At 35.3% G+C, this 27,651-nt stretch overlaps 1 protein-coding gene across 5 annotated transcripts in view; it reads right to left on the bottom strand.

Annotated features, from left to right (window-relative positions):
- Window positions 1–24,475, bottom strand: part of LOC127837840 (uncharacterized) — a 41,835-nt gene extending 17,360 nt beyond the window's left edge. For all 5 annotated transcript variants that reach the window (XM_052365228.1, XM_052365231.1, XM_052365232.1 and 2 more), the window contains exon 1: window positions 24,330–24,475. The gene's annotated coding sequence lies outside the window, so the exon portion shown is untranslated. The remainder of the gene's footprint in view (window positions 1–24,329) is intronic.
- Window positions 24,476–27,651: the final 3,176 nt, after the last annotated feature.

Below are 27,651 nucleotides of genomic sequence, written 5' to 3'. Positions count from 1 at the left end.
TGTTGTTGTTGGTAACAGCCAAACGGCTGCAGTAATCTTCACTGGTAAACGTCATATGTTCAGTTTTGTGACCCCCGGGGCCGGGTCAATTTTGAGCCCAGGGGAATAATTTCAACAAATTTGGTAGAGGACTATTAGATATCACTACATACCAAATTTAGTAGCCCTAGGCTCTATAATTAAGAACAAGATTTTTAAAGTTTGCACAAAATAGGCCTTACTTAAGCATATGTTCATTTTTGTGACCCCTGGGGCAAGGTAAAATTTGTTCCAAGGGGCATAATTTGAACAAACTAAGTAGAGAACTATAAGATGTCGCTACCTACCGAATTTGGTAGAAATAGGCCCAATGGTTATGGACAAGAAGATTTTTATAGTTTGCACAAAATGGGCCCAATATAAGCATATGTTCGATTCTGTGACCTCTGGGGAACGGTCAAATTTGATCCCAGGGGATTAATTTGAACAAACTTGGTAGAGGACTATAAGATGTCGTTACATACCAAATTTGGTAGCCCTATGCCATACGGTTATGGACAAGAAGATTTTTTAAAGTTTGCACAAAATAGGCCTTATATATGCACATTTTCGATTTTTTGACCCCCCAGGGAAGGGTCAAATTTGACCCGAGGGACATAATTTGAACAAACTTAGTAGAGGACTATTAGATGTCACTACATACCAAATTTGGTAGCCCTAGGCCCAATGGTTATCGACGAGAAGATTTTTAAAGTTTTCACAAAAGAGGCCTTATATAAGCAAATTTTCAATTTTTTGACCCCCCGGGGCAGGGTCAAATTTGACCCCAGTGGCATAATTTGAACAAACTTGGTAGAGGACTATAAGATGTCACTACATAGCAAATTTGGTAGCCCTTGGCCCAATGGTTATGGACAAGAAGATTTTTAAAGTTTTCACAAAATAGGCCTTATATAAGCACATTTTCAATTGTTTGACCCCCCGGGGCAGGGTCAAATTTGACCCCAGGGGCATAATTTGAACAAACTTGATAGAGGACTATAAGATGTAACTACATACAAAATTTGGTAGCCCTAGGCCCAATGGTTATGGACAAGAAGATTTTTAAAGTTTGCACAAAATAGGCCTTATATAAGCAAATTTGCAATTTTTTAACCCCCCGGGGAAGGGTCAAATTTGACCCCAGGGGCATAATTTGAACAAACTTGGTAGAGGACTATAAGATGTCACTACATAGCAAATTTGGTAGCCCTAGGCCCAATGGTTATGGGCAAGATTTTTAAAGTTTGCACAAAATAGGCCTTATATAAGCAAATTTTCATTTTTTTAACCCCCCGGGGCAGGGTCAAATTTGATCCCAGGGGCATAATTTGAACAAACTTGGTAGAGGACAATAAGATGTCACTACATACCAAATTTGGTAGCCCTATGCCATACGGTTATGGACAAGAAGATTTTTAAAGTTTGCACAAATAGGCCTTATATAAGCAAATTTTCAATGTTTTGACCCCCCCCCCCCCCCCGGGGCAGGGTAAATTTTAACCCAAGGGGCATAATTTGAACAAACTTGGTAGAAAACTATAAGATGTCACTACATAGCAAATTTGGTAGCCCTTGGCCCAATGGTTACGGACAAGAAGATTTTTAAAGTTTGCACAAAATAGGCCTTATATACGCAAATTTTCAATTTGTTGACCCCCCGGGGCAGGGTCAAATTTGACCCCAGGGGTATAATTTGAACAAATTTGAAAGAGGTTTACCACAGGAACATTCCTGAGAAATTTCATCAGATTTGGATTAGTAGTTTAGGAGAAGAAGATGTTTTAAAAAAAAGTTAACGCACGCACGGACGCACGCACGGACGCACGCACGTACACACGACGGACACATGACCATGACATAAGCCCCGCTGGCCTTTGGCCAGTAGAGCTAAAAAAGGAAAATTTATGTCAAAGAATAAAATCTATATTAGAAATTGAGGCAATTTAATGAATTTTAGGCACTATGATATTCACAAACAAATATTATCATTGAGTACAATTGGTTCATGTTAAGGCAGATATTTATTTCAATTTAATAACTTTAATTGATACCAAAATGGCTCAGCAAAATGAAATGGAAAATCCGTATATTAAACAAAGCGTCGCACTGTACACTTCGATGCTCTAATCATGGTGGACATCGGAACGTAAGCCAGGAGAGTTGAATTAGCATCAACAAGATTGATATTAAAAGTTGAAGAATAATAAAACATGTTAAGACAGTGAAAACTTTTTTCACAATTCATTAAACATTATTCGCTAAAATGTTTGATAGATCTGTTTTCTTCATATTATAAGGTAGACGTATATTATTTTAGTATTTCAAAAAAAAATATATAAAGCACATTCTACTATCATACTAATTAGCGAGTATTTGTCGGACAGCAGTATTTACCGGACGTTCTATTTAGTTTGTGTATTGTAACGCTGCAACGCAATTTGCATCGTCAGATACTTACAGATATTTGTTTTCTTGAAGTTGACAGCAAACAAATCGTTAAATGATTGTATTAAACTTAAACAAGTGTGATGTTTTCAAATCTCGTAGGAATGTAATGCTACCTTCTAGTGGGGGATATTAATAGCCCGCGCATGCTCAAAAGAAATTCCTTACTGAAACCCGAACTGTGTGCTTGAGATTTTCCTTCGTCTACTGTATTAGAGCAGGTCACAATTATTTGTATTACAATCTTTTATTTTACCAAAAACTTACGTGTTTAACACGCACACATAATTTAAATTATAGATTTTTTACATTGAAATTCCACGCAATTTGCTGTATACAATATCTGAATTACTCACAAAATGTACTAAGTAAACAATTAAATGTAATAGAAACAAATCTCATTAAAAATTATAAATTCACTGTTTGGATTTTCTCCCTTGAATAATAATATTCTTCTTTCCAAAAATATCTATAAATAAACATGCTTATTTATAGATATTTGTTCGAACTGATATTGGAAACAAATTATAAATATATTAACACACTCAGAAAGCGACATATTTTACTATCAAAGTAATGTATTTACGTCATTTTAATGTATATGGTAAGAAAAGTTTTATTTAAACTCTTATTTGTTTCAAAATACTAAAGTTATATAAATGTCCGGTAAATATTTCTGTAAAGTGGAAAATTACCTCCCTTTAATGACTCCATAGACGGCCCATGTACATACGCAAGCGCACATCAAAAAATGTTTTGTTTTAATACATTTGCTTGTAGATGACAAACCCAGGATGTATCAGTATTTTTTATATTTTTTTCGTATTATTTTGATAGTTATCAAATAAAAACTGTAACTTTCGTCAGAGAAAAACTCGCTGACCAGTATTGATATATTATGGCTTGTATGAGGGAGCTGCGTCTTAATTTTTCTATCTAAAATCTGGGTCTGGCTACGCCACTGCGAACTAGAAAGAGAAGCCGGTCAAAAGCGCGCGCAGCCCTCCCCCCCCCCCCCCGACTGCAAGCTCATTCGTGTGCGTGACGTGCAACAAGGACTGCCACACCCGCATTGGCCTGCTTAGCCATATGGCCACTGCAGGCGTTGCCCCCAAAAATGACCATTCAATGGCGCATCATCTTAGTTTCCCGAAACTTCGCTATGGCCTACGCCAACCAACCATGCTACTACTACTATAAGGAATGTTCCACGGATAAATACTTTGCTTGTATCGTGTATCAAACGTTGAGTTATTCTACAGTATTAACCAATTTCATAGACTCAGAAAAGCAAAATATGTATGTGTATAAGGTATGATGAAATTGTCGCTAAAACATACATTGTACTCCAGAACCCTACAATTAGTGTTTATATATGTTATATATCTACACTACTTCAGCTTAGATTATGAAATAAACGCTTACCGGTACGTTATAAATGTATTTATTATCGTTGTGTGAATGAATAAACTGGTTATACAGGTTTTTGAAGGTGATATATGTCCAATGGTGCGGAAATCAAGATTTCCTCGTGCACAGATTTGTAGGTTTAGTCATTCGACAGGCAAGCAGGGTAGAGCGAAGACTTGATTTAAATCGTTTTATTTATTTTCTCAACCACATTTCATTGTGAAATTTGTTTTATTTTTGTGTCGTATTGGCGTTGGTAATTTATTAATATGGACAGTCAGGATGAGAGGAGAGATCGCTTCGCCGGCGGGGACAGGGCTGGCACAGTAAATGGACACACGTAGCGACCACATGGTAGCGGTCAAGAAGGTAGGCCCTCGGGGATAGAGGAGAATTGTTTGACGTGTTTGGTTTACATATAATACGCACATTGTGAAGAAAAGTATCATTTCTCACGTTTTTCTCTTGTAAAATGTAGTTTAAAGAGGCATGTCCTTTTTTCGGAAAATCATTGGTGCCAATCCTGATATAATTGACTGTATTGTCGGCGCTTACGCATTACCATTCTTATAATTACCTGAAAAATGTGTATCTGTAAATAACCAATCAGCTTTAAAGCAGATAGATTAGCAGATATTAACGAGTCGGTGCAGGATATGTAAAATACTGGCTGTATTGAAGAATTAAAAGACACCCCTCATGTTGTTAGTCAATCAAGTGTAGCCGTGAATGAAGCCGGAAGCTGGATTTGTGATCAATGAGGACAAGTCAATATAAGTACCAGTTCAGAGGCTAGAATGGGTAGGATTAATCTGGGATAGCCAAATGTTTTCTTTTGAAATTCTCGATAGAAGAATAACTGATTTTAAAAATACTCTTTTAAAGGTATTTTCTTCCATGCCAATGGTTTCGGCAAGGGATTTAGCTAGATGTACGGGGAAAATTGTTTCAATGATGTCTGTTATTGGTAGTCTGGCTAGGTAAAGATTAGATATCTTTATTCTGAAATCGTTTCTAGACCGTCAATGCATAGTTATAGCCCTTGAACCAGATAGCTCATTTATTTCCGAATTTAGATTTTGGTTAGGTCGCATAGATGGCATACAATCAAGACATTTTAGTAAAACTACATGTGTCGAAGTTTTAAAAGTTTTCAGTGATGCAAGTGGGTTTGCCGGTGGGGCTTATATTGTTGATATGTCAGGTTTTATTTTTCACGATATATGGTCCAATGACGATTGCAATACAAGTTCTACTTATAGAATACTTAATGGAGTAGTTCTAGTTTTACGTGCCTATGGGATTTTTTTAAGGGTGTGGGCTGTTAAGAGGTTTTCTGACTCTGAATCACGTCTAAAGTTGGTAAAGGTAGGAATTTCTAAAATTGAGTAACATGATCTAGCACGTAGCATTTTAGTATATGTTTGAAGATGAATATAGGACTAGAAATACAATGGATTCCAAGAGAATTAAACTCCATTGCCAGTATAAGTAAAATGAGCAATACAGATGAATGGTAAATCTCACGAGATTTCTTTGATTATTTAAATGGTAGCTCGGGTCCGATTTTGATTGATCGCTTGGCTACTGTTAAAAATTGAAATACTTAAAGATATAATTCAAAATTCTTTGATTTTGAAACAGAAGCAGATTGCTTTACACAGTTTTGGGGTGCCGATTTGAGTTGGTTGATGCCCCTATTTATCTCGTAGGAAAAACAATTTTGCACTTTCTAGAATGCAACGCATATGGCGTTTTGGTGGTACACAGATGGCCTAGTGCAGCATTTTGGCCATTCTTATTTGAGGCTGGTAATGTACAAATGCACTTTGAGAATGATATTATTGTGTTTGACACAGGGCAAACTATTTGTACGAGTAATAACCACTCTGTTTCAGTTCAAGGCCTTTTTCAAGAAATGTTCTTGCTATTCGAATTTAACTATACTATATGTCGTTTATATGTGAATCAGTGATATGAATGGTTTGACTGTTTTGCTATACTTATGGTATAGTTGGGATTTTTTCACGTGTTTATATGTGTAGAAATGATTCAATGGATGTTGTTTTTGTATAGCCATTAAGTATGTATAGAAACCATGTTGGTGTATGTCCGTTTGCACCTGGTGCTTACGAAGTCGTGTACAGTACACGAGGAATGGAATATTTGCAAAAAAGAAAGCAAAAACAGTACTTGCAAAAAAGAAAGCAAGGGTTAAAAATAATAGTTTTAAAAGTATAATACTTGCAAAAAAGATAGCAAGGGTAATATTTATTTCAAATTGGAAAATACTTGCAAAAAAGAAAGCAAGGGAAACGGTTTTGTTACAGAAAGTCAATTTAAAATGTTGGTGTGTGTGTTTCGTGTCTGTCTGCCTCTGGGGTAGACGCGATTGTGTGTGGCATTTCGTGGGCTCATGAGGTTGTGGGATCGTGTGGTCGTTGTAATTCTGGTCTGGTGTGTTTTCTGATGATGGATTGAACAGGGCCAATTCTGGGCCGCTGGTTCGGAGGTGCTTAGTGACTAAAGCGGATGTGTAGAGGCTTTGATTCTTTGATGTGAGATGTGTAACGGTGTGTTTGGTGCGTTTTTTTGGGGGGGTTGGCGGTTTGGGGACTTTGAATTGAAAGGATGCGATACAAGATTTTTGAAGGGTGTGCTATAATTATTATTTTCAATAGTAAAATGGTTCAATTGTGCAAGGGCGAACAGGTTTTGACATTTTGTAAAACAAATGCAGTTTTATGCCCTGTCTTCTACTTGAAAAAATATATCTTGGTTGAAACTATTCTACATATTGCAATATATGTTTCGTTTAGAAACATAACCAATGGTAAGAAAATGAATAAATACATTTTAGTTGGCTCAAAGCAGATGAGTTACAGTAGACAATTAGATATTTTGCACCACATCTTTCGTGAAATTTGACTTAAACCTAATGTTTACGGGTTGCATTAATTTCGGTCAGGGGAAGCAACTGCTGTTGCAAATAGCGGTGTATCTGATAGTGTTAAAAAAGCATGGGCAATGGAAGACTGTTGGCGCTTAGGATCACTGCGTGAGAGATTCGGATGAAACACAAACAATTGTTTCTGCTCGTTTGGATTTGTAAATACATATGGTACTTGGTGTTGTATGTTGTTAGATGTGCGTTGTTTTTTTTGCCCCGTTCTTTTTCTGTCGATAAAATACCCTGCTTGTCATGACACCTAAACAAATGTGTTTGTTTTTATTCTATATGGTTAAATGATAAATAATTTATGTTTGTCATAAAATGTAATGGAATATAAAACATAATGGCATTTAATTCCTTAATCCATTTTATTACTTTAATTGAGCCCGGAGAAAAGCATTAGGCTAGTCATGGGTCGTTTCTTTTATAGCGTGTTGAAAACACCGTGTAATTTCCACAATGATGCTAAATATAACTTTTACGCGGATTTCTAAAAATACGCTACCGCCTGACATGTTTGGGTTTCCGCTCTACTGTTTTTATCATATGGGTTATTATGGAAAGCGGTTCGACGCATAATCCCAAGAAACTAGGTTTCTCATGAGAACCTAGGTTCTCAGAATGAGAACCTAGGTTCTCATGAGAACCTAGGTTTTCAAATGAGAACCTAGGTTCTCATGAGAACCTAGGTTTTCAATTGAGAACCTAGGTTCTTGTGAAAACCTAGGATACCAAACGAAAACTTAAGTTCTCAGAATGTGTCTATGAGAACCTAGGTTCTCATGAAAAGCCTAGTTTCTCATGAGAACCTATGTTCTCAAGAATAAACCAAGGTTTTCAAATGAGAACCTAGGTTCTCATGAAAACCTAGGTTCTCATGAGAAACCTGGTTTCTTGGGATTTCATAAACCTTGGTTCTCATGAGAACCTAGGTTCGCATGAGAACCTAGGTTCTCGTGAGAAACCTGGTTTCTTGGGATTTCATAAACCTAGGTTCTCATGAGAACCTAGGTTCTCATGAGAAACCATGTTTCTTGGGATTATGCGTCGAACCGCTTGCCATAATTAACCCCCAGTTGTCTCCCATTGCTTGGTACACGCTGGCGGCATATGTGTAAAATGAATAGAAATAGGCGTGAAACCGTGAATGTTTCTCCCCAAGAGCATTTTCTGAACAATGTTCAGACAATGCTCAGTAATATTCTACGAAACTTATCTGTTGAATATTTGTGACAACAGGCATTAGCCGTCGGTGACCGCCTCTTGTTCATGTTTCCGTGCATGGGTGTTCTTGAGGAATGAAATTAGTCAAGTAATCGGTCGACATTGGTCTGAACACGTTTATAAAAAGTTGAACTGTTTATGAAATACATCTTTAATTGTAATTATTATTTTGAGACTAAAAATTAAGATCAATCGTTACATAATACATTGTTACAGCATTAAATGAGTTTCAAATATTCAGTTCCCTTGTTCGGGCCTCAAACCACTGTACGGTACAGTTTTCTATTTTTAGTATGTCTGTGACCTACATGTAGGAAGCAATCATTATGGTATAAAATACAAGTTTTATCTCTATTGATTATGTGTAATAATGTATTATTCAATCGTAAGATATCGGCAACACTGCAAGAAAAACTTATGCGCTAAAGACTTTGCAAACATATTTCAATAACTTGAGATATCTGCAAAAATCAAGTTCTTAACGGCGTGTTTTCATTCTGTCCAGCCCGTGTGTAATCATATGTGAACCCCATTGATCCTGCGCCCTGAATAATATGTGTCCCGTATTAAAACGAGCAAGTTTACGCCGTCCGACGCGTAATTCTGAAAACCTAGGTTCTCTGAAAACATAGGTTCTCAAAGAACCTAGGTTTTCAGAGAACCTAGGTTTTCAGAGAACCTAGGTTCTATGAGAACCTAGGTTTTCAAAGAACCTAGGTTCTCATGAGAACCTAGGTTCTATGAGAACCTTGGTTCTCATAATGAGAACCTAGGTTCTCATGAGAACCATAGGTTCTCTGAAAACCTAGGTTCTCAGAGAACCTAGGTTCTCAGAGAACCTATGGTTCCCAAATGAAAACCACGGATATGGCAAGCAGTTCGACGCATAATCCCAAGAAACTAGGTTTTTCATGAGAACCTAGGTTCTCATTCTGAGAACCTAGATTCTCATGAAAACCTAGGTTTTCAAATGAGAACCTAGGTTCTCATGAGAACCTAGGTTTTCAAATGAGAACCTAGGTTCTCATGAAAACCTAGGTTCTCATTTGAAAACTTGGGTTCTTGACGCCATGTGCAATCTTCAAGCGAGAACCTAGGTTCTCATTCTGAGAACCTAGGTTCTCATTCTGAGAACCTAGGTTCTCATGAGAAACCTAGTTTCTTGGGATTATGCGTCGAACCGCTTGCCATAGGTTATTATGGCAAGCGGTTCGACGCATAATCCCAAGAAACTAGGTTTCTCATGAGAACCTAGGTTCCCAGTATGGGAACCTAGGTTCTTAGAATGAGAACCTAGGTTCTCGCTTGAAGATTGCACATGGCTTCCAGAGCACAGGTTTTCAAATGAGAACCTAGGTTTTCATGAAAAACCTAGTTTCTTGGGATTATGCGTCGAACTGCTTGCCATTATCCGTGATTTGGAAACCATAGTTCTCATAAGAACCTAGGTTCTCATAAGAACCTAGGTTCTCATGAGAACCTAGGTTTCCAGTATTACGCGTCGTTAATACTAAATCCGTGGTTTTCATTTGGGAACCATAGGTTTTCAGAATTACGCATCTTTAATACTAAATCCGTGGTTTTCATTCGTGAACCATAGGTTCTCATGAGAACCTAGGTCACATGAGAACCTAGGTTTCCAGAATTACGCGTCTTTACTACTGGTTTTCATTTGGGAACTATAGGTTCTCATGAGAACCCAGGTTCTCATGAGAACCTAGGTTTCCAGAATTACGCGTCTTTAATACTGGTTTTCATTCGGGAACCATAGGTTCTCATGAGAACCTAAGTTCTCGTGAGAACCTAGGTTTCAAGAATTACGCGTCGGGCGGCGTGAAATTGCTCGTTTGGAATACGGGACACATATTATTCAGGGCGCAGGATCAATGAGGTTCACATATGATTACACACGGGCTTGACAGAATGAAAACACGCCGTTAAGAACTTTATTTTTGCAGATATCTCAAGTTGTTGAAATATGTTTGCAATATCTTTAGTGCATACGTTTTTCTTGCAGTGTGGGCCGATATCTTAAGATTGAATAATACATTATTACACATTATCAATAGAGAGTAAACTTCTATTTAAACCATTATGATTGCTTAATATATCACAGACATACTTAAAATAGAAAACTGTACCGTACAGTCGTTTGAGGCCTGACCAAGGGAACTGAATATCTGAAACTTATTTAATGCTGTAACAATGAATTATGTAACGATTGATCTGAATTTGTTTCAATTTTAAGTATAAAAATAATATCTACAATTTAAGATTTATTTCATAAACAGTTTATTTTTTTATTAACGTGTTCAGACCAATGTCGACCGATTTCTTTACTAATTTCATTCCTCAAGAACACCCATGCACGAAAACGTCGTATATATGAACAAGAGGCGGTCACCGACGGCTTATGCCTGTTGTCACAAATATTAACCAGATAAGTACACAGGTAGTTTAGACATTTTTGAGATAGGTTTTAGTTCTAATTTTAAACTTGACATATCAAAATGCATTGCAAATTATTCATTAAAAACGAATACTTGTATATGTACAGAAATATTTAAAGGGCAATAAGTCATACAGAACTCATTAAACTGGAACGATAAAACGATATGCGCATCTCCGTTTGATACCTTAGGTTGATTTATAGTTTTAATTATCATACACATCGGTTCAAAAGATCCTGAAAATGAGCGTGGAAACCGCGACGGACTGGCATACAAACCAACGAATATAATTATGTGGCCCATTCGGAAACGCATTAGAAACGCCTTATTAATACCACTAGTCCTTTTAACATTTCCTCTCCCGTTAAAATGCGCCCTGCTGTAATTGTTTTCGGTTTATTTTTGTCCTGTGGTGGCATTCTAGGCGGAACAAGTATGTGTCCGAGGGATTCTGGGATCAAACCCTGAACAACAAGAGGGTTTTTAGTAAAGGCCCCGCAAGTTGGACACGTCTCTGCGCACGGTTGACAGTTATATATTATGAAATCCCAAGAAACCAGGTTTTTCATGAGAACCTAGGTTTTTCCTGAGTACCTAGGTTCTCATGAGAAACTAGGTTTATGAAATCCCAAGAAACCAGGTTTTTCATTATAACCTAGGTTCTCATGAGAAACTAGGTTCTCCTGAGAAACTAGGTTTATGAAATCCCAAGAAACCAGGTTTTTCATGAGAACCTAGGTTTTCATGAGAACCTAGGTTCTCATTTGAAAACCTTAGTTTACGCTAAAGAACCTAGGTTCTCATGAGAAACCTAGTTTCTTGGGATTTTGCGTCGAACCGCTTGTCATAGGTTATCTTTCGATAGGATATTGCCCCACCGACTAAATCATTAAGCGGACTTGTTCAAAGTTTGGTAAAATGAATATTGTTAAAAATAATTGTCAGATATTCAAAAAATGTATACACCATGATTAAACAAGCAAAATAACAATCCTGACAATGAAAAATGTTTAAAATATTGGTTCAATAATGGATAATTATCATTCGAAATCAGTTTAAATAATAAAGCGTTTGTAACACTTTTCCTCGATTAGTTGGAAAATATGTAGACTAATGACAGCGTTTATGTTTTGCTTACTAATAATAAAGCATGAATGACGGAATAGTTTGCTTCCAGAATTCCTAGTTAGAATCTCGGTTTAGGTAATTTATTATTTAACTAGTTTTTTTTTTGCAAATGTAATCAGTTAAGCCCATTCAAACCATTATTTATTTGTTAGTTAAATTATGTAATGAGATATTTTTAAAATACGAACATCTCTGAACAAGTCACTTTAATTATAATTTGAATTAAACTAAAAAAGGGCCACATAATTAATGCTGCTCTCAGGTTAGGTTTAGTCAATAGTATTTAAAGAACTGTCCGTATTCATAGTTCTAATTTGAACATCCAACATGTTAACTCTGTATGCTCATTTGAGTCACAATGTTCCGGTAGTTCAAGATAATCATTTATTCATCAAACTTCTTTTGGTATTTCTTTAGCGATTCGAGAAAACACAATATATAGTTGCAAGTAATTGATAAACAAATATAGGATATTACGTTTTATAAATATACACGAATAATTCGCTTGCATGACGTAACCATTGTAGAAAGACACGCTTATTGTAAACTACCGGTTTCACCGGAGGGGACTTATGGTTTGCGCTCTGTGTGTCTGTCAGCCCCTCAGTCCGTCAGCCTGTCACACTTTTCTGCATCCTGCGATAACTTTAAAAGTTCATCATATTTTTCATGAAATTTGAAACATGGATAGATGGCAATATGGACATTATGCACGTCATTTCATTGTGGTCCTACGTCAAAAATTCTGGTTGCTATGGCAACAAACATAAAACAAATATGACAATGTTGGAGCCGGTAGGGGACATATATTGCTTGGCAATAGTCTTGTTTTATATTTTTTATCTTAGAGTGTATTCACTTTTGTTTCACAACGTAACCCACCTTGTATTGGTCCGACACAGCAATGGAAATCGATCCCGTTACCAAGAAAATACTCTTCTTTAACCACGAATGCTTTTTCATAAAACTGTACGTGTCCCTTAAAAGTAATCATACTTGCACGAATAGCACATTTACTACAGTTGCTTTTTGTAAAATTAGCTATAATCGAATTCGGAATATTTGGAATACTCGGCTTTACGACTGCAAAAACTTTTTCATGAACCGTTGACATTCGATTAATATCATTATTATGCGAGCACACTTCATCACGTAAGTTGTTTTAATTTTGCGCATTAGTGATATATATATATATATATATATATATATATATATATATATATATATATATATATATATATATATATATATATATATATATATATATATATATATATATATGATCTGTATGTGTTTATTTTTGCCAGAAAATAGTTTATGTTACTAATATTACTGATAAAATTACCGCCCAGATTTCGGGCGGAAGACTTGACATGGAATATGCCGCGACCCTCCTGGTCAATAGCTGGGAGTTGGATTATTGCAACTAGGGACATAACCAAATATAAGCAGCTCACAAAAGACACAAAACAGGAATGAAAAACAACAACAACAACTATGTGAGAGACTTCGTAACCGCAACAAAAAACACACAAAAATCTGTATTCTTTAAACAGCAGTTAGAGATGCCGGGTTCCAAATCCTCAAAACAACGTTGTTGGTCATAGTGATTCAAAGAGCAAAGCAGATATCCTATACACACATTGCAGCAGTGTCTTCACCGAAGAAGCCCTCTCCAACTCACTAACAAGGATTCAGACATATACTTTAGAAGAACCCTTGGATGTCACCGAAAACGGAATGAAAAACTTTTGCTAGACCTTAACCCCCATAAGACACAAGGACCAGGCTGACTGCCACTAAGATTCCTAAAAGGACTTTGCCAGAGAAATAACCTCTGCACTGACCCTAGTGTTTCAGACCTCTCTCACGCAAGGTAGAATAACTGATGACTGAAATCATGCTAAGCTCACTCAAGAAGGGCATTCGCATAGCTCCTGCGAATTACAAGCAATTATTCATGACCTCAGTCTGTTGCATGACCATGGAGCATATTGTCGACAGTCAGGTCATGAAACATCTGGAGCATCATGGTATCCTCACTGACAGTCAGATTGTTTTAGAAAAAGGCGTTCATTCGAAAGCTAACTTTTACTTACCATACAAGACATTGTTTCAAGCTTAGACAACGCTGATCAGATTGATGCTCCACAAAATTAAGCAAAGCCTTAAAAAGGTATCCCACAAGCGCCTTTTAATCAGACTGGGCCACTATTGGATCCGCATTGACATGCCTTATTGAAGTAAAAGTTTTATCAAAATGAAGCCAGGAAATCCTTGTTGAAAGTTACACTTCATCGTCTGCCCTATCTTATTAGGTGGTCCCCGGGACACTGTCATAGGTCCCCTACTCTTTCTACTGTAAACAACGAAATGCCAGGAAGAGTAACCTTCGCCACGAATAACACGCCTCTTTGTAGACGACAGTCTACTGTATCAAAATATCCGAACGACTGAACGTTCAGACATCATGCAAGAGAATCTTGGGAAAAAACATTGACACGGTGTGAGAGCATATTCCAGATGCAATGAGACCCCACCAAATGTGACACCATCAGCTTTACCAAAAACAGAATCCAATCAAGAGGATCAACGATCTTCAAGCTATCAACTCGCAAATGTCACAAGTGAAAAGTACTAAGGGGTCACACCTCCTGAATGAATGCTTTGGAACAGCCATGTTGATGAGGTTTCCAAAAAGCCAACAACTTTCTTCTCTTTTTGCGAAGAAGCATCAACAACTGCCCGACTGATGTGAAGGCCCAATTCTACAAGTCACTTTTGCGTCCAATCCATCGACATCGACACATGTTTCCATGTCATGTGTTATATGAAAAGAAATTATTTTGTGAAAATAATACGATGATCAGGAGTTGTTGCCAAGTTTGAATTGCACGGCTGCACACAATGTGAAATTTGAGAGATGTAACAAATATTAATGATGATTTTGTATGGCGCTCAGGTGTTACGTAATCAGTTAGACGCCATGCATATGGTTGAAGTTGCAAAACGTCCTTTAAAAGTCACATTTTCCAAATGAAATTCCATGACTTACAGTTTATAGGAATGTCGAATGTCGCATTTCAGGGTATTCATCACCTGAAGGGATAGCTCTTGCGTATTGTTAAAGAAAAACTGAGAACGGAAAAAGATCGAAATAATGTCTAGATAGTCCACTTGTATAATGGAGAATCCCCATTTTCTTATATCTTGTAAGATAAATGTATTTGGTATGCACAGGGTTGGTATTCCAGAAGCATCTTAAAGTAAATTTTATTTTTATTTTTAAATTGGGAATTGTTCTTAAGTGTTTCATTTCATACTGCAATAGAAAGGCATCGAAAATTACATCAAAATAACCTCATTATGTCAATGTTATTTTAGGAATACCAAAAAAACATGCATGTCTTTATTTAGTACAGAAACACAAAACATTGTAACAACATTGAAACAACTTTTTGAAACTCTTACGTTTAAATTAAGTATTTAAATGTTTTTAATTGTCTGGTTAAAAAAACATATTTAAGCAGTACAAAAACAGAATCTCTGGAAAAAAGTCGATAAAACGATGTAATCTTGTGGAGTTTGGACAATAGTAAAAGACGTAACATGAGTGATATTGTGCCTTTCACTGGGACAGCGGCATCCGCGGACTTAAAAAATGTTACGGATGGCGTCGCGGTTTTTGTGGATTACACGCTAAATTTGAAGAAGTCACTGCAAAAGAAGTTGGATTCCACCGATCAAGAAGATGTTATTATATACGAGACAGGTGGAGGTTTCCGTCTTTTACTTAACACGGGTATGTACGAACTTTTCAAGATTGCGGCCGATCAATTTTTCACCAATAACACTCTTCAGTATAAATGCTGCAAAGTTCCGGTTCACGACAGACAGGGAAATCTTGTTGAAACGCAATACAAGCTAAGTTCTGGTCGACAGGGTATTTATACGTTAAACTTGTATCACACAAAGAGTTCTTGTTTACTCAACGGGATAAACGCTCATCAGTTCACGGCAATTCACCTGCCAGTTATGTTAAAAAATATAGAAGATAGATTAGTAAATGACAAAACAACAACAACTGATGTAAACAATTCCTTCAAAAATCTTTTGATGTTAATAAGCAAAAATGAATCTAAACTTTCGGAGAATCAACATGAAAATGAATCTGATAGCCATGAAGAATTACGTCGCCTCAATAAATCAGTTCAGTCAGTACGAAAAGAAAAGCATGCTCGTCGAATTGATAAAGACACAAATTCGTATATCCATGAGATATTGAATGATTTTATTAAATCAATTTCAAGTGAAAAAATGAGATCAAAAGTGAAATGCGGGAACACATACTACAGACCTCAACGCAACTCGCTGAAATAAAAGATATTGTATGTGGTTTAAAACATCAACACACTTTGTGCTGTAGTGACATGAAAAATAATTTTAAAGATGTTTCTTCATATTCAGAATCTGTTAAAACGCAAATGTGGAACCTGAACGAGGGACTTCTAAAACGAAGGCAATCCTTCTCTGAATCAATTAAAAACCAGATGTCTAAAATTTTAACGCAACAAACAAAATCTGAAATATCGCTAAATAAATTCATGGAAACTCCCACAAGATCGTATGAAGAAATTTCAAATAACAGCTCTTCCAATGTTCCGAAGACTAATTCTACGCAGAATAAAGATCAAAGTTCCAATAATGAAAATACAAATGACAGCTCCTCAGTGGTTTCTGAAATACAAAAAACACCAAATAAAGATCAAAGATCCAGCCAAACAGTAACCAGACAGACGCTAATCATAGGAGACTCCATCTTGAAAGGGGTAAACAAGTCTGGCTTGAAGACGGACGTAGATGTTCTTACTTGCCCAGGAAAAAAAACTTCATGAAATCCAGTCAAATGAGTAGAGAAATCGCTACGAAATACAATAACATCGTTGTTTATGCTGGGGGAAATGATGTTGCTTCCGGTTCTGCTCGATCGACGCTCTACAATGACGTGAAATCTCTAATCATGGACATAAGAAGAAAATCGGAATCGTGCGCAGTATATTTGTGTACCGTTTGTCCACGCTTAGACACAGACGTACTTCCACTCAATGAATTATTAAAGCGGACTGGAGAAGACATGAACGCACGCATCATTGATTGTCATCAGGCGTTTGTATTTGGCAATTGGAACACAGCCCGCCATGACTACCATCGAGACGGCATTCATCTCAATGCAAAAGGCACTGGTGCTCTTGTTACAGCCATAAATCAACAACTACCAATAACAAGGCACGGGACGGGAAAGAGAAGTGTGAACGAACATCCCCAAATTGCTTCGTTTACTAACAGATCGCGATGGCAACAGGGAAACAAATTCACGGTATGTGGACTGCGAAATCACAGCGCCGAAAACTGCTACCGAAATCGATGGGGCGCCGGCGGCTACTCGTACTACCATGGGCGCTACAGGAAATACCGGGGACAGAGACGAGTCATGGCTCCAACGATGTTTCCAATATAGGACAATTTTAACAGACAATCGCATGATATACAACAAACAAGCAGTATCCTTTCTCCAAATAGGTTCCATACACTTAAGTACATATGTATAGAATGTAATAATAATGTCTGCAAATGTGATGCGAGCAATTCTCTTTTTAAAACATCATATTGTTCAAATTATTTGACACCCAGGACTTAGGGGAGTCGAAGTCGAGATATTTATCTATCAGGTCTATGTTTAAACTGAAATGATTGTAAAAGCCATCATAAATCATTAAATAATGAGTATCTTTAATAATTAATTCGTAGTCTGGAATGTAAATTCTTATTAAAACGTTGCAGACAGTTAACTGGCAAAAGCCAACAGTGAATGCATAAAATAATTGTGTATGTTTTAAAAGATAATGCTAGTACATGTACATGGCTCTGAAAGTTATAATAATGTGTAAATAAATTGAGCATTTTTAAGGGACTGGACACCGAATCGTCAAACCGTATTAGAATTTAACATGTAGGAATTTTAACATCTCTTGAAACATATGTTGGCTAAAATGATATTTTCTGAACCACTTACAAATCATATACAAACATACAGGTTTACAGTTTAAAGTGCAGAATTTTAAATTAAATAGGCATTGTGCTTGCCAATGTATTGTCTCATAATTATATGCAATTTAAGTTGACAACTTCATGTGTACACTGATCAAGGGAAATTTTTTAGTACTTATGCATTTCTTAGATAACACAATTAATTAAAATAATGAAATAAATATTATAATTAGAATTTATTCCAAGTTGGTCTTTCAACAAAAATATGTAAATGGTAATCTTTTCAGTTATATGTTTAAATAAATTAAATCCAAAATAAAAACTGTCAATTTTATAGAATTTAATGTATACATTCAAAACTAGAAATGGCGCGACAGAGGCCGACGCGTATCCCCACGCCGCATGTTTGACCCAGGGAGCATCCCCAGGGTTTGTAATGGGGTCATGCATAGTTGAGATTGACCGTATTGTCATATCAGATGTTCAGTATCAATTAGAAGTGAATCGATGTAGAATTGAAGAAGTTAATGTAAAATAACATAAAACAAGAGATGTGTTTGTCAGATACACAAAGCCCCCTCCTGCGCCGCTTTGATTTATTAAAAAAAATCATTTGGCAGGTTCATTACTAACCTCCCTTTAAAGATGATTACTTCCCTTGGATTTGTTTTTTTGACCTTTGAGTTTGTCAGAAACACAATGCCCACTCCTACTCCGCTTTCATCTATTTTTTTTATCATTTGGCAGGTTCAATACTTACCTTCCTTTAAAGCTAATTACTTCCCTTGGATTTGTTTTTTACCTTTGACCTTGAAGGATGACCTTGACCTTGACCTTCAACATGTCATGTAACAGCTTATAACATATCGTTTATTCTAATGAGTTTATTCTTATGATGGAAATTAATAAGGGGATATTTCAATAATATGTATATGCAATGTTAAGATGAAGTTTGAGAATTTAATAATACATTTTGGGGAGATATTTGCATAAACTAAGACCTGATTTAAGATTTATTTCAAGTAAGAACACAAATACGTTTACACCCAGGGTGGGGTATAATTGGGATCAATAAAATAAAAAGTCATTTAGATAAAAGAATCGAAGGACCATATACTTAACAATGAGTTCAGGGTCAGTATATAGACACGAGATTAATAGTACCCACACATGGTCATCGAAACAGCACAGATGAAAGGGTCACCGAAAAGCCTTATTTGCAAAGGATACACAAGTTATAGCACTGACAAATACTCTATACCAATATAAATTGATTAGATTTTAGTGCATTTGGCAAGCAAGTAAATACATGAATAGATTGTTCCTTCTAGTACATTCTAATAAGTCAACCAATCCGTAATAAGCCCGGACCTTGGTGACCAATGAAAATTACAAGTAGATTTTATGTAAATTAACCTGGGGATAAAATGCAGTGTTTTAGTTAGTAGAAAGAGGAATCTGCGGTTAGATTTGAAAAGAACTTGGAGAGTTGTCACGTCTTCTTGACGTGGCGGCCATGTTGGCTGCCGCGCTGTAAAATTGTATTTCGTGTACATTAGCAAGCGTTGTGTTAAAAGAAATATTCGACAGTAATAAATCTCGATGAAATCAGAAATGAACTTTGGTTGTTACTGTGTGTTATCAACGAACAATGTGTAATTACGTGACAACCACTCAAAATGTGCAGCTCCATGAGATACACTTGCATGCCAAATATCAAGTTGCTTCAATATTGCAAAAGTTATGGCCAATTCACCATACCGGGGGCATAAAAACGAGTGAAAATCTCTGACCCGGCCCCACCCCAACCCCCATAACTTTTGATCTACGGGTCAGATCAAAATTCCAAATAGTGCAGGGTCGCACATATGCTCATAGCTACCATGTGTGTAAGTTCCAAGGTCCTAGTGCTTATAGCGTAGGAGGAGATATAGGCCAGGACGGACAGACAGACGGACGGACAGACAGACGGACAGACGGACGGCGGAGATAACCACAATATCCCCACGCTTTTCAAAAAATTATTTATTTATTTATTTTTAAATCTGAATATATCGGCACAAACTGCAAGAAATGCTGTCTGTTATGCACTAAATATTTTTACAACAATGCTGTGGTTTTCTCCAGGCAGTCCGCTTTTCCCCATAGCACAAGACCGCATCATATTGTATACATTTCAGAAAATAAAATAAATACGTAACTGGAAATTGCTGATATAATACAAAATGTGTCCAAACTTTCATGAGTCGAGTAATTCAATTAGGTAGGAGAGCTGTGTTACAACCCGTTTTGTAATAAAAACCCGAATTGTAATAATTATTACAAAGTGGGTTGCGATGCATTATTACATTTGGGGTCGACAGTAACAACCCGTTTTGTAATAAAAAACCCAAAATGTAATAAATTTTATCATGTCCATTAAATCAGAGATACAGACTTTTTTAGAAGTTTTCATGCTTAAATTAGTTTTAGAGTAGGTATTGACAGTTCCCCCGACCTTTTTTCTTATAGACTCCATCAACAAATCATGAATGTAATAAAGTGGGTTGCGATGCATTATTACATTTCGGATCGAGAGTAACAACCCGTTTTGTAATAAAAACCCGAAATGTAATCAATTGTACCATGTTCGATCAAGTCCCAGATACAGATTTGTTTAAATTCATTTTCAAGTTTAAATTAGTTTTAGCGTAGGTATTGACACTGTTTAGGGTAGGTATTAAGAGTAGGTATTGACACTGTTTAGGGTAGGTATTAAGAGTAGGTATTGACACTGTTTAGAGTAGGTATTAAGAGTAGGTATTTAGGGTAGGTATTCCCCCGACCTTTGTTCTTATAGACTCCATCAGCAAATCATGAATGTAATAATTTATTACAAAGTGGATTGCGATGCATTATAACATTTCGGGTCGAGAGTAACAACCCGTTTTGTAATAAAAACCCTAAATGTAATAAATGTTATCATGTCCATTAAATCAGAGATACAGACTTTTTAAGAAACTTATTTTCATGTTTAAATTAGTTTTAGAGTAGGTATTGACTGTTCCCCCGACCTTTGTTCTTATAGACTCCATCAACAAATCATGAATGTAATAATTTATTACAAAGTGGATTGCGATGCATTATAACATTTCGGGTCGAGAGTAACAACCCGTTTTGTAATAAAAACCCTAAATGTAATAAATGTTATCATGTCCATTAAATCAGAGATACAGACTTTTTAAGAAACTTATTTTCATGTTTAAATTAGTTTTAGAGTAGGTATTGACTGTTCCCCCGACCTTTGTTCTTATAGACTTCATCAACAAATCATGAATGTAATAATTTATTACAAAGTGGGTTGCAATGCATAATTACATTTCGGGTCGACAGTAACAACCCGTTTTGTAATAAAAACCCGAAATGTAATAAATTTTATCATGACCATTAAATCAGAGATACAGACTTTTTTAGAAGTTATTTTCATGTTTAAATTAGTTTTAGAGTAGGTATTGACTGTTCCCCTGACCTTTGTTCTTATAGACTCCATCAACAAATCATGAATGTAATAATTTATTACAAAGTGGGTTGTGATGCATTATTACATTTCGGGTCGACAGTAACAACCCGTTTTGTAATAAAAACCCGAAATGTAAAACATTTTATCATGTCCATTAAATCAGAGATACAGACTTTTTTAGAACTTATTTTCATGTTTAAATTAGTTTTAGAGTAGGTATTGACTGTTCCCCCGACCTTTGTTCTTATAGACTCCATCAACAAATCATGAATGTAATAATTTATTACAAAGTGGGTTGCGATGCATTATTACATTTCGGGTCGAGAGTAACAACCCGTTTTGTAATAAAAACCCGAAATGTAATAAACTGTATCATGTCCATAAAATCAGAGATACCGACATTTTTAGAAGTTATTTTCATGTTTAAATTAGTTTTAGAGTAGGTATTGAATGTTCCTCCGACCTTTGTTCTTATAGACTCCATCAACAAATCATGAATGCAATAATTTATAACAAAGTGGGTTGCGATGCATTATTACATTTCGGGTCGAGAGTAACAACCCGTTTTGTAATAAAACCCCGAAATGTAATCAATTGTACCATGTTCGATAAAGTCCCAGGTACATTCTTGTTTAAATTCATTTTCAAGTTTAAATTAGTTTTAAAGTAGGTATTGACACTTTTTAGTGTAGGTATTTAGAGTAGGTATTTAGGGTAGGTATTCACCCGAACTTTGTTCTTATAGACTCTATCAACAAATCATGAATGTAATAATTTATTACAAAGTGGGTTGCGAGGCATTATTATATTTCGGGTCGACAGTAACAACCCGTTTTGTAATAAAAACCCGAAATGTAATAAATTGTATCATGTCCATTAAATCAGAGATACAGACTTTTTTAGAAGTTATTTTCATATTTAAATTAGTTTTAGAGTAGGTATTGACTGTTCCCCCGACCTTTGTTCTTATAGACTTCATCAACAAATCATGAATGTAATAATTTATTACAAAGTGGGTTGCGATGCATTATTACATTTCGGGTCGACAGTAACAACCCGTTTTGTAATAAAAACCCGAAATGTAATAAATTTTATCATGTCCATTAAATCAGAGATACAGACTTTTTTAGAAGTTATTTTCATGTTTAAATTAGTTTTAGAGTAGGCATTGACTGTTCCCCCGACCTTTGATCTTATAGACTCCATCAACAAATCATGAATGTAATAATTTATTACAAAGTGGGTTGCGATGCATTATTACACTTCGGGTCGAGAGTAACAACCCGTTTTGTAATAAAAACCCGAAATGTAATAAATATTATCATGTCCATTAAATCAGAGATACAGACTTTTTTAGAAGTTATTTTCATGTTTAAATTAGTTTAAGAGTAGGTATTGACTGTTCCCCCGACCTTTGTTCTTATAGACTCCATCAACAAATCATGAATGTAATACTTTATTACAAAGTGGGTTGCAATGCATTATTACACTTCGGGTCGACAGTAACAACCCGTTTTGTAATAAAAACCCGAAATGTAATAAATATTATCATGTCCATGAAATCAGAGAAACAGACTTTTTTAGAAGTTATTTTTATGTTAAAATTAGTTTTAGAGTAGGTATTGACTGTTCCCCCGACCTTTGTTCTTATAGACTCCATCAACAAATCATGAATGTAATAATTTATTACAAAGTGGATTGCGATGCATTATTACATTTCGGGCTGATAGTAACAACCCGTTTTGTAATAAAACCCGAATTGTAATAAATGTAACTAAGTCAGAAAAAGTCTAAGAAACAGTCATTTTTGAAGTTATTTTCAAGTTAACATAAGTTTTAGAGCAGGTATTGACACTTCCCCCGACCTTTGTTCTTGTAGTCTCCATCAATAAATCATGAATGTTCTATTTTTTATAAAGTGGGTTGCGATGCATTGTTACATTTCGGGTTGACAGTAACAACCCGTTTTGTAATAAAAACCCGAAATGTAATAAATTGTATCATGTCCATTAAATCAGAGATTCAGACTTTTTTAGAAGTTATTTTCAAATTAACATAAGTTTTAGAGAAGGTATTGACAATTACCCCCGACCTTTGTTCTTATAGACTCCATTAACAAATCAGGAATGTACTAATTTATTACAAAGTGGTTTGCGATACCTTATTACATTTCGGTTTGACAGTAACAACCCGTTATGTAATAAAACCCCGAAATGTTATAAATTGTCCGATGTCCGATAAAGTCCGAGATATAGATTTGTTAGAATATTGTTTCATGTTTAAAAACAATTTTGAGTAGGAATTGACTGTTCACCCGACCTTCGTTCTTATACATTTCATCAAACAAACATAAATGTAATAAATTATTACTTGGTGGGTTGCGATGCATTATTACATATCGGGATGACAGTAAAAGTTATTCAAACGATCTGCGAAAATATTTTCATATTTAAATATAGCGACTGTCCAAATTATTTACGAGGACATACATGCGTTTTCAATCTGACTTAATTCGTCGCTCATTGTGCATATATTTGTACTTTCAGTTTCTATTACGATGCGAAAAATAAAAAAAATGTCTAAGAGAGGTAGAAAGACGTCCGCGATTGTTGCGCAAAATATCAGTTGACAGTTACAAAGATATCAGTTAACATCAGGGTATTTTTTAAATTTAAAGTGTATATCAAGGATTAAAGATGTTATGAAACATCAGTTTATTTAAGTTAATTATGATATTTGACAGTTTTATTAAATCAATACAATTGTGCAGCTTCAACAGAAGTTAAGCAGCAATGACTTCAAGGTATGCACTTATATAACTTATTTCACCCTATTTCAAGAATGAAATCCTCCTATTTTTCAAAATCAATGGGTGAAAACCCCAGTTCCCAAATAATTACCTGGGGCACTGTATAAACCATAATATATACACGACAATAGCCTTATAATTCATATGATAGCCTACGAATCTTCGACTTAATTTTACGTCGAATACACAGTGTATACTAACTTCTAAAAGTGTAAACGGAATGTTCAAATCAAAGTAAGTAAATTGTCGTCTGTAATCAGCCAGTGCTCATTTTCTAAATATAAGTAAACACGTAAATGCACTATGGATACTTGTAGAACAAAATAATTAACCCGTTCTTACCTGTAAATTTACATCAAACTAAAAAAATCCTTGCCTGCATACGTTCTGCTCAATAAAACGGGGCGTATTTGAGGACTTTGTACCTATATCACTAGTTGCAATAATACAACTCCCAGCTATTGACTCTTCGCGTCGCTCGTATGTACTTATTAAAGCTCAGAGCATTCAAGATAAACTATTTAAATCACCTGCTCGTTATCATTGTGTTTAGGTTACAATATACTTAATCAACGTACACACCAACACCCCGGCCAACGTACACACCAACACCCCGGCCAACGTACACACCAACACCCCGACCAACGTACACATCAACACCCCGGCCAACGTACACATCAACACCCCGGCAAGCGTACACACCGACACCCCGGCAAACGTACACACCAACACCCCGTCCAACGTACACACCAACACTTCGGCCAACGTACATACCAACACCCCGGCCAACGTAAACACCAACACGCCGGCCAACGTACACACCAACACTCCGGCCAACGTACACACCAACACGCCGGCCAACGTACACACCAACACCCCGGCCAACGTACACATCAACACCCCGGCTAATAACGTACACAACCGATCAGTGGAATAAGTGTTTTTCGAGCTATATTTTAGTGAATACAATTAATTTATTAACAAGTATGTTAGTTTTTGTTTTACAGCCCTTTTAAACGCTTTAGGACAGACCGACAGACAAATAGACCAACAGACAGACAACAGACAAGTTCACTCCTATATACCCCCCCCCCCCCCTAAACTTCGTTTGGGCGGGTATAAAAAGGTCGTTCTATTTGTCAATTTTTCACATTCAAAATAATTGAAGTGGACATACTAGTATATGAAAAGTTCGTTATATATTTCAAGACAGATAAATTTGCCATTGATGTGGTTTTGTTGCTTAAAGGGATCTTTTCACGTTTTGGTAAATTGACAAAATTGAAAAAAAGTTGTTTCAGATTCGCACATTTTCGTTTTAGTTATGATATTTGTGAGGAAACAGTAATACTGAACATTTACCATGGTATAATATAGCCATTATATGCATCTTTTGACGATTTAAAAACCTGAAAATTATATTCAACGCGAAACGATTTAATAATTTGGAGAGTTCTGTTGTTGTCGTTTACTTTTGTGAAATACGAAGATTGCTTATATAAAGTATAAAATACGTCACTCATACATACTTGGCAGGATGGCCGAGCGGTGTAATTGGTTTTTACTCCAGGACTCCGGGGGTCACTGGTTCGAGCCCTAATGAGGGCTACTTTTTTTCCTTTTTTTCATTTTATTCTTGATTTTTTACTGGAGCTTTTTCGATCCAATGTTTACATTAATCATTATAAAGCATTTAAACATTCAAAACATGCCAAAATCTGTTAATAGGCCTTTTTAGTAAATTCTATGTTCAAAATAACATAACATAACATAACATTTATTCGGCATTAAATAGCTTATTGCAAATTAATAGCCTATACACAGTACGTGTTTGAGATAGCAAAGACATGGTACATGTATTTGAGAAGTACAACACAAAATATTGAATACAAATAGTGAGTAAAACAAAAAAGAAAAAAAAAACATGTCAAAATCATTCAAATAATAGAATCAATAAGTTATTTACATAATAAATATGTAATTTCGGTGGTGAATTTCATTTACAAAAAAGTTCTCATTGTTTAAAGGCCCTATAAAGGTTACAAATCTGATTATTATGCATATAAACTGGTCTAATTTTTACCGGATTTCAGTTACTCTTGCATAAAAAAATGCTAATAACACAGCTTAGGTGCAACGTTGCCAAGAATTATGGAAGATATAACCGTTTCATATGTGGATGAAATGTTTACAACTTTGCAAGTAACGTGATGTGTGGCCTCAAAGCGGTGACGTATGCTTAAAATAGCCGAAATAAAATTCCATTTTAATTCTACTTTAAACAACATTTTACCAGCAGAAAGTAACTAATTAGATCACTACAAACGTTTTAACCATTTAGAAGAGACCTACTTTGTGAGTGATAACGGAAAACGTTGAAAATCAACGATATATTTTGGGTGACCTGAGTCACTTTCACTTTCCCGAGTAAACAGCGATGTAAATAAACTGATTGTTTGTAAACACGATTGACTTGGAGGACACTGTATTTTGAGCTCAAAACAAGTTGTATTGCTCATTTTTATGGTAATGTCCCATAGCGTGTATATATTGTTTTTTGATAACCTTTATAAATAAAATATGAAAAAAATATTTAAAAATCGGTAAATAATTACGGATCGTCACCTTTATAGGGCCTTTAAATGATCGATTATATTTTCAATGCTGGATACAATTAAAAATTTCAAAATTGTTCAATTACACAGACTTAGTAAAGTAACATTATTACGTAATGCTTATGCTTAAATTACAAAAAATAATGAGTAGATTTATTTAATAATTTAGCGTTAAACATATGTTTGCTATCTCTTTTATGTGAATTGAATATTCTAATTGATAATGATAACACAACAATTACCTTTAGAATATTCTAATTGATAATGATAACAATACAATTACATTTTCAAATTTTGAAAATCATACAAAGAAGTGATCTTCTTCATTACAAATAGTCAGCATAATATAAAATAATCGCACAAGTTGATTACTTTTACTCTATCCAATACAGTCATTCGATCACCTTAATATTTTTAACAGTAGGCAAAAGGAAATAATAATCATAGTTAATAAGATTCACTTATTATTGTATCTGTTTTATTAGACATACAAAAATTAACAACTTATATTTATACTACGTGTATTGTATAATAATAAATGTTCTTCCGATATGAAACGTCAGTATCGGTATATTATAATAGACCCACAGTTTCCACTACTGCGTCAAAGGTACCAAAACCATTTCATAAGAAACAGAATAGTATGTTAATAATTAAGTATAATTAATTAAGTATTATTTTTAATATTCTAGAATGCGTGTTCCACTGTGGATCATCTTAGTTAAACACAACCAATTAAAAAAAAATGTGGATAATTACTGTGAAAACACATTAATTCGTACACAAAATTAAATTAATTTATTATCATGAATATATTTGTATTATCTTAACCCGCCTGAGAAAATATGAGGCCTTCTTTTGTGTATAACGTTAATAAAACAGATACCTTCCCCTAATTGACTTCTCCATAGAGCATAAGTTATGGACTAGTTAACTTTTAAAATAAATATTCATTCGATTTATTCGAGTTCTATCCTTTTAGTATGATATTTTTATTTAAAATTGAGTTAAATATATATAATACTGTTTATTTGACACTGACATATGTA

The sequence above is a fragment of the Dreissena polymorpha genome, chromosome 7 (assembly GCF_020536995.1).
Source record: "Dreissena polymorpha isolate Duluth1 chromosome 7, UMN_Dpol_1.0, whole genome shotgun sequence".
In the NCBI taxonomy this organism is placed as follows: Eukaryota; Metazoa; Mollusca; class Bivalvia; order Myida; family Dreissenidae; genus Dreissena; species Dreissena polymorpha.
Note: the sequence above shows the minus strand (reverse complement) of the source record. Positions and strands in the feature narration are given on the sequence as shown.